The sequence below is a fragment of the Ostrea edulis genome, chromosome 8 (genome assembly GCF_947568905.1).
Source record: "Ostrea edulis chromosome 8, xbOstEdul1.1, whole genome shotgun sequence".
In the NCBI taxonomy this organism is placed as follows: Eukaryota; Metazoa; Mollusca; class Bivalvia; order Ostreida; family Ostreidae; genus Ostrea; species Ostrea edulis.
In genome coordinates this window covers 53,067,716-53,084,203 of record NC_079171.1, presented here as the reverse complement: position 1 = coordinate 53,084,203, position 16,488 = coordinate 53,067,716, and the positions used below count along the sequence as shown (strand labels likewise).

Genomic DNA, 16,488 nt, shown 5'->3' with positions numbered 1-16,488 from the left:
CGTCAGCATTTCGCAAATTCTTTGGTCGTTGTAACGATCTAGTTCGTCAATACAACCTTGGATTGGGTCAAATGCTGTCTGACGTGTTTCATACCGATTGTTAAGCCATTCTTGGCACAATGATTTTGACTGCGGATAACTCCTTTTACCTGATCAAAATATAGGGCCCACAGCGGGTGTGACCGGTCAACAGGGGATGCTTACTCCTCCCAAGCACCCGATCCCACCTCTGGTGTGTCCAGGGGTCCGTGTTTGCCCAACTATCTATTTTGTATTGCTTATAGGAGTTATGAGATTGATCACTGTTCGTTATCTTCAATTTGCATGGTCGAGGCAAATAATAGCAAAGTTTTCTACATCTTTATAACTTGGGTTTCTTAATTCAGTAGAACAGGTTCTGTAACTTCCATAGTAGGAAAACAAATTCCACAGTAATTACTAATAAATATTTTTAAATCCACCACAACATGCAGCAGTTAAGAAAATTGTGTTTGAGCCGAGAATCAGTATCCATAAAGAATCTAGATTCTGTGTGGAGTATTTGCGCATTAGAATCCCAAATTTTCCATGCGCGAGATACTTACGTTTCTATTTCTCATGTTGTGTAGACACTCATTGATTTGTACAGTGCTTTGAATTTGAAATGAACTGCCAGGTTGTGTCAAATATTTATAGTTATGTTGCTATGATGCAAACATTTTCATTGTAATTAGCATAATATACATGTGCTTTTGAAATTGGAGGAAAACCAACAAAAAAACCTGGCATGTGAAAATAAAAACAATCATGAAATGATGATAAAATTCAGATGTAAAATATTAATAAACAGCTTGTAGACGTTGAATACAAAGTCACCACAATTTTCTTCAATTGGCTTGTTACTTGTACAGACACGGAAGCGTGCCACTACACCTCCAAAGCGTTTCGTTTCGTTCCGTGCAGACCGTTCACCGTTCCGTGCAAGAATCGTTTCGTACCGTTCCATGAAAGTGGTGTAGTAGTACGCTTCAGGGTCTGTATAAGCATGATGTAAACCTACATCGCAATCTACAATTCTCCAATCATAAAATATAGAACATTAATACAAATTGCTACATAATTACTTTATGCTAACATTGATATATCAAAATTAGCTAAAGATCACCACAAAACTAAGACACAATGTCTATACATCAAACGACATTTAAATATATTCTTCTTATATCCTTCCTAACTAAATAAGGTAAAGAAAACAGCACAGTACATCAATGTTTATTACACAAGGATTTCAAGGTTTGGCAATCAAAAGCATCGCAATAATTGGAACAAAAACAAATTCATTTTTGACCACTACATTACATATAAACAAAAAATGCACTTGCTTCAATGCAAAACAATTTTTTAAAGGTCTTTGTTTATTTTCTCTGCTGTGCTATTTAGATTTGCGTATTTGCTTTCAACAAATACCAGGTAAAAATAAGTGTGTGTGTGTGGGGGGGGGGGGGGTAAATGACGGGCCTTCACTATTTACGAGGTATGTCTTCTTTAAACAGATTTAGAAATTGTTTTGACTAACAATGTAGTTCATGTTGTTTAGTAATGTCAAAATACACGTATCCTGTGGGGATCCGGGTTAGAATAGATCCTCAGTACCCCCTTGCTTGTCGTAAGAGGCGACTAATTGGGGCGGTCCTTCGGATGAGACCGCAGAAACCGAGGTCCCGTGTTTCAGTAGGTGTGGCACGATAAAGATCCCTCACTGATCAATGGCCGTAAGCGCCGAGTATAGGCCTAAATTTGAAGCCCTTCACCGGTATTGGTAACGTCTCCATATGAGTGCAAAATTCTTGAGCGAGACTTTTAGCAAGATACAATCAATCAATCAAAATACACGTCAGAAAATAGAATGAACAGTTGTGTTGCAGTTGTTCCTTCCTTTCATAGAAGAAAATGCATAACCCCCCAAAAGCCTGACAGTACCTAGTGAGTCAAAATTCGAGTCCTGGAATTGGTATATATCTGGTGTCGGAGTCAATCGATAACACTTATGATAATGAAAATGGTATTGCGCCCTATCATTTTAAAAAGTTCATACCTGAGGCTTAAAGGAATCAAAATTCAGTTTCTCAGGTACTGCCGTCTTCAGAAATTATTTAACAGTGACAAGAAGAATAACTTTCATTTCCTGTTTTCATCCAGATTTCAGTTTGGTAACTTGATTAATTTAATCATAATCTTTCACAAAAAAGTGTTGAAAACATTGTTTACTCCAGATAAATGTTGATTCAAATACGTTCACATATACCAACACACTATGGAAGAAACAAGAGATAGGTGATAAGATTCAGCTGATAATCCTGAATAGATACTTTTCCAAACAAGGACAGGTAACTCATGCCACGGCTAAAAGGATTTTCCCGCATACTAAATGCAATGTTCAAAGTTTTCGCCCGAGAAACTTAGTATTTCTCATATCAAATCGATGATTTTTACCATCCGAATTCATGTTAACTACAGTATATGCTCGATCATATTTAAAAGGTTACAATTTATTTCCTTTTATATGATTAATCAATAAATACAAATTCATAATATCATTTTTGGTCTTTGTAGTTTTTCAAATCAAGCAAAATCTCTCAGTAACATCTTTAAATGGTCATCAACACATTCAGTATCTCACATATCCAAGTTCTTTCAATTGAAATTCATCGACATTTGATTTTTATGAGCAATGCTAAAAGGTTGTTGTAGTAATACTGATGTTTTACAGTCTGTGAAATATAGTTTGTGTTGCGTCCTACTGAGAATTCTTCAATCTGAGACGTTGGTAACTTTACGTTAAAGTGACAAAAACTTAGACCTAAGGATAAAGCATAATGCGATTAACAAAAAGGACGAAAACGTAACAATGGATGCAATCTCGATAAGATTTTAAATGGCAGGTTGTAAAATTCAAGTTTTAATTCAGAATGTAACAAGTGCAGAGAAGCAAAAAGTCGAGATAGAAATATTCATGTCATACATATTGTGATCAAAGATTTAAGAATGAAGCAAGACGAAAACAAATGGATAATTGAAATATAACAACGCGACATGGAATTAAGGATGTCATGTAGCGATATGAAATTTAGGATTAAGATTGAACGTTAAAATAGTATAAGGTAGCACGGAATAAAATATCACATACAGGAAGTGAAATGCAAGTTTTAATTAAGTAGGAAGATGCGCTTCCATGTACGTTAAACGAAATTGATCGTATCTGTCCTCTGAGGTTACACAGAAATGCATTCCTATTGTGTGACAGGTTTTACATTTTTTTTTTTGGACAAAACGGGTAGAAATTGGACAAATACCCGAAATGGAATCATCAAAATTTTTGTTCGATATCAGAACTTTTTTCTAATGCTGCAATACCAGTACATAAACAAATAGTAATGCCTTTGATTAAATTCATCACTTCTTGATACTTTAATTTCTATTTCAATGAAAATGCATTCTTGAAATTTGAAAAACAAAATCTTGGTTGTAAATCTCAATACTTCATTGCATGTCCTTATGTGTTAGAAAGTATACCATGAACATTTTAAACATTCTCAGATATCAGAACACCAGTAAACATGTTGTATCCTAAATGATTTTCATGTAAATATCGTCCTGAGTAGATTTGCCTTGTCCAAACATAATCGCTCCTCTTTAGAAATAGTACAACAGTCTGTGAACTTTGATCATATTTAGATTCATTGGAATATACAGTTGATATTCTTCTTCCGTTTTTGACTATCTCAATATGCATGTGATTTTCATCTAAGGCCATAATGGAACAGGAAAATAAGTACAGTCCTTTTCTAGGCGCTGTGAAGTGACCAGTCCACTTGTTGTATCCGTTTCCATAATTAGTAATCACTCGGTCGTATTTTACGGCCTGTCCGTCTCCAAGGTGGACATCTCGGGAAAGACGTGCACTAAATCCAATGGCCGGGAGGAAGTCACCTAGAAAGGAAGTATTAATGACCTACTATCATTGTGTATACTATCATGCAGGGTGAAGATAACGAACAGTGATAAATCTATTTTGGAGGAAGGCAATATACTGCAATGATATAATTTTCTAATAACAAGTAACCCGGTACAAGTAGTGCATGCGACATTGTTCTATATAGATAGGGGACTGAAATTTCTAGCTATTATGCATATATGTATTCATTAAAAAGTAAAGGTAAAAAGAAGTACTTTAGTTTTCCGTTAGCGTCTACATTGAAAAGGTGAAGATACCGAACAGTGATCAATTTCAAAAAGAGTAGGGCAAACACAGAACCCTGGATTTAACAGAGGTGAGTGGTTAAAGCATCCCGCTCAACATCACACGACCTCTCACCTCTGGTCGGCGCGGGTTCGAATGCCGCTTGCGCCGGTAAGTGAGAAAGTTTCCCAGATTTCTTTGGGAAGGTCGGTTGTCTCTTCCCAGGTACATTGTATCTAGGTTCTCTCTCCCACCAATAAAAAGTAGGCGCCACCAGATAACTGAAAAATTGTTGGATGTGACAGAAAACAGCAAAAAAAATTAAGAGAGATTATATTACGTGACTAGGACGAGTAAGCATCCCCTGTTGACCGGTCACACCCGCCGTGAACCCTATATCTTTATTAAGTAAACGGAGTAATCGAGTAAGATATGAATATATTGTCTTTCATTTCGAGTACACTGGGATTCATAGAATCGACACATCAATGGAAATGAGTGTTATTAATATATCGATAGCGTTTTATTGATGCATGTAAATGACAAGTTAAAGGTCACAATTAGAGATGAAGGCAATGACTGTACTAAAAATAAATTAATTCATTTTAATCATGATTAACGCTTCTCTAACTTCAATTTACTGAATTTGGTAAAATCAAACCTTTATTGACTAGTTCTAATTGTAACGGGGACAGTTACATATGTTCCCCAAACCTCCCCCGATTAAAAAGTGATGTCCTTGTGAATCTATAGCAAAAAATCATTTTATTTTAGCTTTTAATTACATGTAGTACGTTCAATATGGTCATTTCAGTACCAAAAAATGAAAGAAAGCGTTGCACGCGCATACACGCGCATGCGTGTATGATTCCGAATTTTTGTTGTTGTCGTTCAACAGGCATTTGTATCATATACCCACAGTGTGAATTTCATAACGTTTCCACCAAATATAAGGAAGTTATAGCGATTTTAAAATCGTCCAATCAGAATTCAGCACACGTGCATGCACGTGATGAGCAGTAATTTTAACCAAGCAATCTGTAAGGAGTACTAAGACACATCTAAACCATTAATATCAATAGAATTTGATGAAAAACAAAAACGTTATCGTCCTTTAAAAATTGAACATTTAAAAAACGTTGCACGCGCATGCGCGTGTAGGTTGGCATTTTTTTGTTACACCAATATATAGATACACATATTGTTTACGTATGCTGTGAATATCATCTCATTCGCTTCATAAATAAGATAGTTACAAATGTTTTAGTATTATCCAATCAAAATGAAGCGCACGTGCATACGCGTGCAAATTGGTAATTTTGACCATGCAGATCAGTTAAGGGTCTCAATATCTACCTATGATATGAATTTCAAGCCATTTCAATGAACAACAAAAAAGTTAGACTGATTCCAAAGTTAATGTACAAATTTTGTAATGCGCGTACACGCGCATGCGTGCGCGTGCTAACAAAATAACCATTATTTTTCATATCTACGAATGATATACTATCATCCTATTTAGGTTTTATATCGCTTCCTTCAAAATTCTGATTTTCCATTTTTTGTACCAAAATTGCAATGCACGTGCGCGCGCGTGCATGCACGTGCAGACAAGATGACTATCACCATGCACATCTACAAACGCTATACTATCATCCTGGAAGGTTTCATATTGATCCCTTTTGTAGTTTCTGAGAACACTACCGGACAAAAAAGTACCGGAGAAAAGAATAATAATAATAATAATAACTAGATGCGATCTCGTTGCGAGCAACGAGTGGGTCTTCCGTCCAATTTTAGATGTGATGAGATAAGAATTCGAATGAGATTTTCGTTCATGAATAATGATACAAATATATTGTCTAGACGTACAATATAGTTTCGGTAATGTTTTACAAATATTGATCATTTAAGTGCTATGAATTAAAGACTCTCTGTCGCTCTCGGCCACTAATTGAAGGGGTCAGCCTTTTTTTCGACAAAAAAGTTAATAATGTTATATATACTGCGATACAAATTCGACTGATCAGGCGAGTCATGTCGCCCGGAGGCCTTTTTTTAAAATATCATTCTAGATATATCTCGCAAAACTGAACAAATTTTGTTCAACATGTCCTATCAAAATTTCCTTAAGAAAAAAGTTATTGATTGCGACATTTATCAGATTGTTAAGGCGAGTCATAAGGCCCGTGGGCCTTTTTCTTGATATCATTTGAAAGATCTTGCAAAACTGAACAACTTTTGTTCTACATAAGTTTCTCCAGAAAAAAGTTATTGATTGTGACACAAATCAAACTGTTCAGGCGAACCATGAGGCCCGTTGGCCTTTTTCATGATGTTGTTCGAAAGATCTTTCAAAACTGAACAACTTTTGTTCTAGATGTCTTATTAAAAGTTTCTTGACAAAAATGTTATAGCTTGCAACAATAACCCAACTGTTCAGGTGAGCCATGAGACCCGCAGGCCTATTTCATAACATCGTTAGTTAACGCTTGCGAATCTGAACAACTTTTGTTCTACATGTCTTATCAAAAGTTTCTCGAGAAAAAAGTTATTAATGTTATTAACTGTGATACAAATTCAACTGTTCAGGCGAGCCATGACGCCCGTAGGCGTATTTTTTGATATCATTAGATATATCTTGCAAAACTGAACAACTTTTACTCTACGTGTTTTATCAAAGTTTGGTGAGGAAAAAGTTAATCATTGTAACAGAAATTCAGTGGTTCAGGCGAGCCATGAGGCCCATGGGCCCATTTCTTGATACGGCACGAAAGATCTCAATAAACTGTACAACTTTTGTTATATATCTCTAAACAAAATATTTACGAGTATAAAGTTATGCGACATTTATCACTGTTAAGGCGAGTCATAAGGCCCCTGGGCCTTTTTCTTGATATCGTTTGAAAGATCTTGCAAAACTGAACAACTTTTGTTCTACATGTCTTATCAAAAGATTCTCGAGAAAAAAGTTAGTAATTGTGACACTGATCAAACTGTTCAGGTGAGCCATGAGGCCCGTTCGCTTTTTTCATGATGTTGTTCGAAAGATCTTGCAAAACTGAACAACTTTTGTTCTAGATGTCTTATTTAAAGTTTCTTGACAAAAATGTTATAGATTGCAACAATAATCCAACTGTTCAGGTGAGCCATGAGACCCTCAGGCCTATTTCTTAACATCATTAGTTAACGCTTGCGAAACTGAACAACTTTTGTTCTACATGTCTTGTCAAAAGTTTCTCGAGAAAAAAGTTATCAATGTTATTAATTGTGATACAAATTCGACTGTTCAGGCGAGCCATGACGCCCGGAAGCCTTTTTTAAAAGATATCTGTAAATAGATCTTGCAAAACTGAACAACTTTTATTCTACATGTCTTACCAAAACTTTCGTGAGAAAAAAGTTAATCATTGTAACAGAAATTCAATGGTTCAGGCGAGCCATGAGGCCCATGGGCCTATTTCTTGATATGACACGAAAGATCTCAATAAACTGTACAACTTTTGTTATATATATCTGAACAAAATATTTACGAGTAAAAAGTTCTGATTTATAACGTGGAAAAAAATTGGACACGTTTTTAAACTCCATTTTCGACCCCTACCGAGCTTCCATACTAGGCACTTCCGGAAATTTTTAAAACCCAGGCGCACAACTACAACATGTCGTCTAACATCACTGAAAATTTCAGCACTCTAGCTTTTATCGTTTTTGAGTTTTTGTCTGGACAAAATGGTCATCTGAAAATCGATAAAAGGGGGATAACTTCCAACCGGAAGTGATTTTTCAAAAATTGAAAAGGCGGTACAAACCTCAAATGGCAACACATCAATCCTGAAAATTTGAAGCAAATCGATCCAGCCATCTCCGAGAAATCTTCTGCACAAAAATCGGTAAGGAGAAAAAAAAAGAATAACTAGACACGATCTCGTTGCGAGCAACGAGTAGGTCTTCCGTCCGATTTGTTGATGCACTCGGAGTTAAAAAAAAAAGAAAAGACAAATGAGTCCCAATTTAGTTTCCGACTTTAAGACACTTTAGATATAATCAATTTTTCATATCATAAGCTTCTGAAGCAAAGTTGCGGTGAAATTCGTTTGAAATTCGACTCTCCAGGCGAGCCATAAGGCCCGCGGGCCTATTTCTTGATGTCATTTGTTAGCCCTCTATAGACTCAACAACTTTAGTTCTATATGTCTTTACAAAATATTTACCTGTAAAAAGTTATTGAGATCGACCGATATCGACAAAAAATCGACTCTACAGGCGAGCCATTAGGACCATAGGCCTATTTCTTGATATCAATCGATAGATCTCGATAAACTGAACAACTTTTGTTCAATATGTCCTTACAAAATATTTACCAGTTACAAGTTTTTGAAATCGACTGATATCGACAAAAATCGACTCTACAGGCGAGCCATGAGGCCCACAGACCCATTTTTTGATATTGATCGATAGGTTATGACACATTGAACAACTTTTGTTCAATAATGCTTTTCAAAAAATATGTCGTTTTAAAGATATGAGGCGTCAAATATTTACGATTTTGGCCCTTAAAATCTCTAATTACGTAACATATGACCTACTTTTTGATTTGATAAGATCAAGCTGGTTGAGATGAACATTTCCGCTTCTACAACTTATTATAAAATATTAATAGTTTCTGAGATATTCTCAAAAACATTTGGACCCTTCTGAACCCCTAATTTAAAGGGCCAGCCCGTTTTGCTTGATATCGTAAGAAAGGCCTTGTCATTTTAAACATTTTTTGCTCAACAAGTATTTAGAAATTCTTTACCGTTCTCGAGTTATCTCTACAAGAAATATTTAGGGGCCAAACTGTAGCTCCCTAACGGGGCCACATAGGGAAAAAAACGAAATGTACATATTGTTTAGATTATCATTCTGAACAACTTTTGTTCAATAATGCTTTTCAAAATATTTGTCGTTTTCAAGATATGAGGCGTCAATTATTTATGATTTTGGCCCTTAAAATCCCTTATTACGTAACATATGACCTACTTTTTGATTTGATAAGAACAAGCTCGTTTAGATGAACATTTCCGCTTCAATGACTTATTACAAAATATTAATAGTTTCTGAGATATTCTCATAAACCTTTGGACCCTTCTGGGCCCCTAATTTAAAGGGTCAGCCCCTTTTGCTTGATATCGTAAGAAAGGTCATGACATTTCAAACATTTTTTGTTCAACAAGTATTTAGAAATTCTTTACCGTTCTCGAGTTATTTCTAGAAGTAATTTTTAGGGGCCAAACTGTAGCTCCCTAACGGGGCCACATAGGGTAAAAACGAAATATGCATATTGTTCAGATCATCATTCTGAACAACTTTTCTTCTTTATTGCTTTTCAAAATATTTGTCGTTTTCGAGATACAAGGGGTAAAAAATTTATGGTTTTGGCCCTTAAAATCCCTTATTACGTAACATATGACCTAAATTTTTATATGAATAGATTTGGATTGTTGAGATGAACATTTTTTGTTCTTTGACTTATACCAAAATATTAACGATTTTTGAGATATTTGATCTAGACTTTGAGCCCTTCTAGATCCCTAATTTAAGGGGCTAGCCCCTAAATCTTGATATTTTCGAAAATATCTCGTAAATGTGCACAACTTTTGTTCTACATGTCTTAACAAAATATTTGCAAGAAAAAAGATATTGGAGATCAAAGGTCAAAAATCGCCGAAATCGGCAAAAAAGTTTGGCATCCATTTTTTCAGGTCCAGGCGAGCGTTTAGGCAAATCGCCTCCGGTAAAATAGAATCCCCCACAAATCTTCTAAAATGTTTACTCTATTTTGTGTAGAAATTTCAAGACTCTAGCTTCAAAATTAACGGAGGAGATGTGTGGACAACAAGGCCCTTCAAAAAGTCACTAAAAGAGAGATAACTCCTTACCGGAAGTGACGTCAAGCACGAAATTTTGCAAGCAAAGTCTCGTCACCAAAAGACATCTTTCCTGAAAATTTCGTGAAAATCGATCGAGAAATGGCTGAGAAAAACGCGTGTACTACCAAGGAAAATAATAATAATAATAATAATAATGAAGAAGAAGAACGCGAACAATAATAGTAAGGTCTTCCGCAGGAGACGGAAGACCTTGATAATAATAATAATAAGAAAAGTGAAAAATCAACAATAGAATAATAGAAGGGTCTTCCGCTGAAGACGGAAGACCCTAATGAGAAACAGAGTAAAAACAATATGTTCCCAAACTTTGTTTGGGGAACATAAATATCTGGGATTTTCAAACAAATTTAGTAGAAAAGGATGTTATTCTTCTAGAATATAAGCATAGGCTTGAAAATGATTTCCGTTGTAGGTATACACAATTCAATTCTGTTTTTGGCTATAATAGCTCTAAAACTTCATTGTTATTTCGGATTTCAAACACTTCGGTTGAGCATCACTGAAGAGACATTATTTGTCGAAATGCGCATCTGGTGCATCAAAATTGGTACCGTTTAAGTTTTCCATTTTGACCCCTGAGTCGAGGCCTCTGCTGGTGGACTGTTAGTCCCCGAGGGTCTCTACAGCCCAGTAGCTAAGTACATCGTTACTAGCTTGAAAATACGGATGTATATTTAATTGCTGTTATAAAATTTAGAAATTCATTTCAAAATTAAGGATTATCTCCCTCATGCATAGCTCTTATCCTTAGACGAATTTGACTCCACTTTTTTTGGCACGCTGTTTTTGGCTATAATAGCTCTAAAACTTCATTGTTATTTCGGATTTCAAACATTTCGGTTTAGCATCACTGAAGAGACATTATTTGTCGAAATGCGCATCTGGTGCATCAAAATTGGTACCGTATAAGTTTTACATTACAATAGCAAATCTTCCTAAATGTAAAGTTGAGGCAATCTTTACTTTCAAACATAAAAAAAGGAAAACAAATATTTCGTCAAATAGATAAGAATTGAGAACAACAACGTCTGGGCTACCTGAGGACGCCAGTCTTCACTTTAAACTTAGTATTATATAGATCTAACCGAAAAGTAAAAAAAAAGTCCAAACACTGGGAGATACAATGTCATATATGAAAATAAATCACGGATTACTGGTTAGATTACGGGTTAGAATTAGAATATTAGCATACAATTTCTGATCAAATTTGTGAAAACGGAAAAACTTTGTATGTATTAATAAGAAAGGTGTTCGATATTTATATGCATGTTTTCTTAACACTTAATTTGTATTCTTTTATAGTGGGGTGGATAACTTGACCAATTTGACAAAAAATATTTCAATTTATAATACAACCACCAAATTTTGCAGTTATTCTTTATTATACCGGACGGTCAAAACCAAAACTTCCATTTCATCAAGGATTATCCTAGACACCTGATCCCACCTCTGGTATATCCAGTGGTCCGTGTTTGCCCAACTCTCTATTTTGAATTGCTTACAGGAGTCTTCACCTTTCATATGCTAGTTGAAATCAAACCAGAAGCCACGTCGATTTTGCATTTTTAAAGATGGCCGCCATCTTTTTTAAGAATGACGGTCAAAACCAAAACTTCCATTTCATCACGAATGGTCTTTAAGTTAAGAAAATATGTTAATTGAATTGATTTCTGGTATTGTAATGGTACAGAGTCACGATGATAATACGGATACTTGAATACATTCACTTAACGTTGTTTTTCTTTTGCGAGTGTGCCTTTTTTGTACAAAAAAATTAAGATTTGTCAACAGATTACAGAGGGCGGGACCAATAAAAAGACTATATACTTGTCCTCTTTTCCACACTTGAGCTCATATACACTATATATTTCTCACTTTCTGTACACGCATAAAATAAGACTGATTTGTCTTTCGAAAATGCAGAAATCTAGGGAAAATAGAAATTTTCAAATTTTCCCATTATTTTTTTTCAAATCTAGTGATTATACCTCATAAAGTCATATTAATGAAAATAAAATGTTACATGGCACTGTTAGACTGACTTTATATTATTTGATCTTTTCACACAAACGCTAAAACTGTATTTTTCTGTATAATTCTGTTCTGCCGACAAAAGCTGCACCAGTAGAACATGTGAAAAGAGTTGTATTATTACAAGAAGGTCAAATTTGGGGGTCTGTCTTTGAATGGAATGATGCAATTACCGGCACCAGATAGAAAAGGTTGACAAAAACAAGACAATATGTGGGTTCCATATTGGACCTCACTGCCTCCCATAGCGGTCTCATGTCAAGAACGTTTGAAATGTGGTTGCAAGAAAGAATGCTCCGGTAATTGCTACAGATCCAGACTGTAATATACAACATTATATATTTTCAAAATGGCAAAATCAAAGTGGCCCACAATGTCATTCGAAAGAGCATATCTTGAGGAACTAGTGTGCAAAATTTGATGCTTGTATCATGAAAGGTGAAGATAACGAACAGTAATCAATCTCATAACTCCTATAAGCAATACACAATACATAGTTGGGCAAACACGGATACCTGGACACACCAGAGGTGGGATCAGGTGCCTAGGAGGAGTAAGCATCCCCTGTCGACCGGTCACACCCGCCCTGAGCCCTATATCCTGATCAGGTAAACGGAACATCATAAAATGAAATAGTTTGTCAGGTTTCCGCCTCACTAGTATAGGAGTTATGAGATTCATCACTGTTTTCATGTAATAAACTCCTTCCAGGAGACCCAATCTTTGTTTTACATTGATTTATTTTTGGTTATAATTTTAAACATTATAAAAGATAAACAAATCTTGCATTTTGTCAGAAGAAAAATGTAATTACCTTTTGCAATCAGGACACAAACCACGACTAAAGTTGTTTGCTTCATGTTCAGACGTTATTTCTCCTACACAGTCTCTGCGCTCTGTATGTAATACATGGATTACAAATTAATGCAATGAGTTAACGAAGAATAAAGCAAATATAATTTTCTCTATTCTTTTATTTTTTTGAAATCCACAAAAAAAAAAAAAAATCAGTATATGCACAAAACTTGTGATATATTTTTCAGATGAGGATAAATTGACGTTCCTACATGTCTGTTGACAATGCAAAACTAAAACCAATATAATAAAAACATTGCCATTCTACTACTACACACACATAGTAGGAACACATGTATCCCAACTCTCAAGAAAAGATACTTTAAGTCACGTAATATTTCCTCTTTGTTTTATATTACGCAATATGGTCGAAACCAGCCAGGTGAAATTTTACCAAGCTTTGGGTAACAACTACAGTCAAGACTTAGAGGTGTTTTGTCTTGTTCTCAGAAATCTATGAAATATATTGGTCTCAGTAGACATAAGTATCGCTGACTGTGAATGAAGAAACACTTTCATTAAAATTTGTATTAAACAGAAATATGTTTTAGAAAATGTGTACATTCGTTTCATTCACATCAATTTTGGGAAACGATAATCTAAGGCAAGGTTAAGAAAAGAAATATATCTTTCCTTATCACAAATCGAATTATACACATACATGTATGTAAGTATTTTACAGCACGTGATTCAGATATACATTGTTCTCATGTATCAGGTATACTTGTCATTTATTGGCATTGAATTAAACGTACTAATGACAAACGTCAATTTCACATAATAAATACATGAAACCACCTGTTAAACAAGAAGTATGAATCATAATTAGAATCTAAGAAAGTGTGTCTTACTAAAATACAGTATTCTAAAAGTTTTGAATGATTTAAACTAAGAAATGTAGAAAGGTCTATACATAAATCCAAGTACTCTACAGTCCTGTAGCTAAGTACTTCGTTACTAGCTTGAAAATACGGATGTATATTTAATATTTATATTTAATCTAATTAAAATTAAGAATTATCTCCCTCACGGATAGCTCTTATCTTTAAACAAATTTGACTCCACTTTTTTGGTACACTGTTTTTCCATATAATAGCTCTAAAACTTCATTGTTATTTCGGATTTCAAACATTTCGGTTGAGCATCACTGAAGAGGCATAAATTGTCGAAAAGCGCATCTGGTGCATCAAAATTGGTACCATATACGTTTTACATGGACGTATTTTCAGTAAACATATCGAGATTATAGAACCCAGGCGGAAAAATAATTGATGAAATATATAGAGTTATAATGTAAAAAAGAAATATCACAGAATTTACAGTATTTAATTTATCATGAAAAGTATTGATCCATGACATACTCGCTGGTAAAACGTATAAAATGTGGAAAAATATTTATATGGGGTTAATGTATCCGACTGGGGATGTACACGTGCTAAAGAAGAAACATATACCGTGTAACAGGTTTATTCGCGATTTTCTGACTCAAAGGTATGCTAATAGTTTTGGCGGAATAAATTGCGGCGGACAGGGAAGAGTTGTCTCTTTTTCACATACTGAAGTCGCAATCGTGTGCATATTTGACGAGTGAAATTTTGGCGGAAAGTTATCTAACTGCTAAAATAAGCCACAATTATAACCCCGACAAAAAAAAAACGCTATACGACATGTCCCCGTCTAGCAATATTGTAAAGGGCGAACTTCATGATTAAAATGTATGTTATGAGAATGAAAATATAGGTATACTGATCTGTGTCAGCCATAAGTTTGATCTCTTAAAATACTGAGCAAATGTGCACCCAATTGCGACTTCAGTATGTGAAAAAGAGACAACTATTCCCTGTCCGCCAAATAACCAGCGATTTGAACCATGATTTCTGACCTTCTTACATGGAACAGATGTGGGGTGATCTACTCATTAGCATGCATTAGTGTATCAAGTGTGATGTTTGTTAAGCAAATAGTTTCTCAAGATATGGGGGATATAAAGAATCCAGAGTAGTTTTTCATTTGATCTAGTAATCTTAAAATAATCAGGATCATCTACTCCTTAATTAGAACCAGTGCGTCATTTTTATGTCTGTCAAGCAAAGGGTTCTTGATATATTGAGAAGACAGTATCTTACAGTGCCAGTTTAACCCTTAACCTTATGACCTCCAAATCAATAGCGTGCAGGAGTTTCAACAAACTCGTTTAATAACAGCATTTCGCAAATTATATGGCCGCTATAACAATCTAATTTGTCAATATCACCTAACATTTGGTCACATGATACCTGACATATTTCAAACCGATTGTTAAGCTGTTCTTTACACACTGATTTTGATAACGGATAACTCCGTTTACCTGGTCGGAATATGGAGCTCGCGACGGGTGTAACCGGTCGACAAGGGATGCTTACACATCCTTGGTACCTGATTCCACTTCTGGTATGTCCAGTGGTCCGTGTGTGCCCAACTCTTTATTTCATATTGCTTACAGGATATATGAGATTGATCACTGTTCGTTTTCTTCACACTTCATTTCATTCAAACTGAAAATGACATGGTTGCGTCTGTTTCAATATATCCACACGTTCAATTTGAGTATCGTAGAAATGCACGTGCAATTTATGTATTCTAATGCATTTCTAAAAAAGAAAGAAATAAGAGAACAGCCTATTCTTTTAGACAGATATTAGAAAAACTCCTGTACGTGTATGACAAAATATAAATCTAAAATCAGTTAAGACTGAAATACATGTACATGTAGGGGTTACATTTCTGCATCCATACACTGAGTTAGCCAAAATGAATACAGGGAGGGGAAGAAATGAAAATGATAGACATGTCAATTTGATATAGAGTGTGAATTAAGTTGCAAAGAAGAATTAAATGTTAGACAGAAATGAAGAAAATATAGTGGTAGAGAGCACGAAATGTTTCGGAGAGAATGGGCGTGATGTTTGTCACACTATCTAATTTGTATTGCTTATAGGAGTTATGAGATTGATCACTGTTCGTTATCTTTGCCTATCATTATAAGGAGATTGGTGAAAGTGAAAATGCTTTTTGCGATGAGAAAGGTTCTAGAATTAAGTTTGAAACTACAATAAATACAAAAACAATACATTAACAATTCGTTCTGTATGGGGAACCTGAAACCCATTTTGGCAACCTGTGATTAGCATCTAGGTTGCTCGAATGGCGAGTCTAAATTCTGACGAGCGTCGAACCCTACAATGGTTTGTGTTTGTCCAATGCTCTATTCTGTATTCCTTAAAGGAGTAATAAAATTTATTATTATTCGTTATATTCACCTTCCATGAGGGTATGAAATAAAAGTGTTGTTCGTCTCATGTTAATTTCCGGAAAGGTGTTGCGTGATGGATTGATGAAATTAAGTTACTCAAATATATGATGAAACAAACTGGAACTTATCTCTTAATACAACAGTTCTTCTTTTAA

At 35.0% G+C, this 16,488-nt stretch overlaps 1 long non-coding RNA gene across 1 annotated transcript; it reads right to left on the bottom strand.

The window, feature by feature from the left end:
• Positions 1-1,239: 1,239 nt before the first annotated feature.
• LOC130049193 (uncharacterized) lies at positions 1,240-13,134 on the bottom strand. Its single transcript, XR_008797687.1, has 2 exons — positions 13,001-13,134; positions 1,240-3,969 (listed from the first exon to the last, which is right to left on the bottom strand). It is a non-coding gene; the product is annotated as an uncharacterized LOC130049193 (long non-coding RNA).
• Between the last annotated feature and the right edge of the window lie 3,354 nt (positions 13,135-16,488).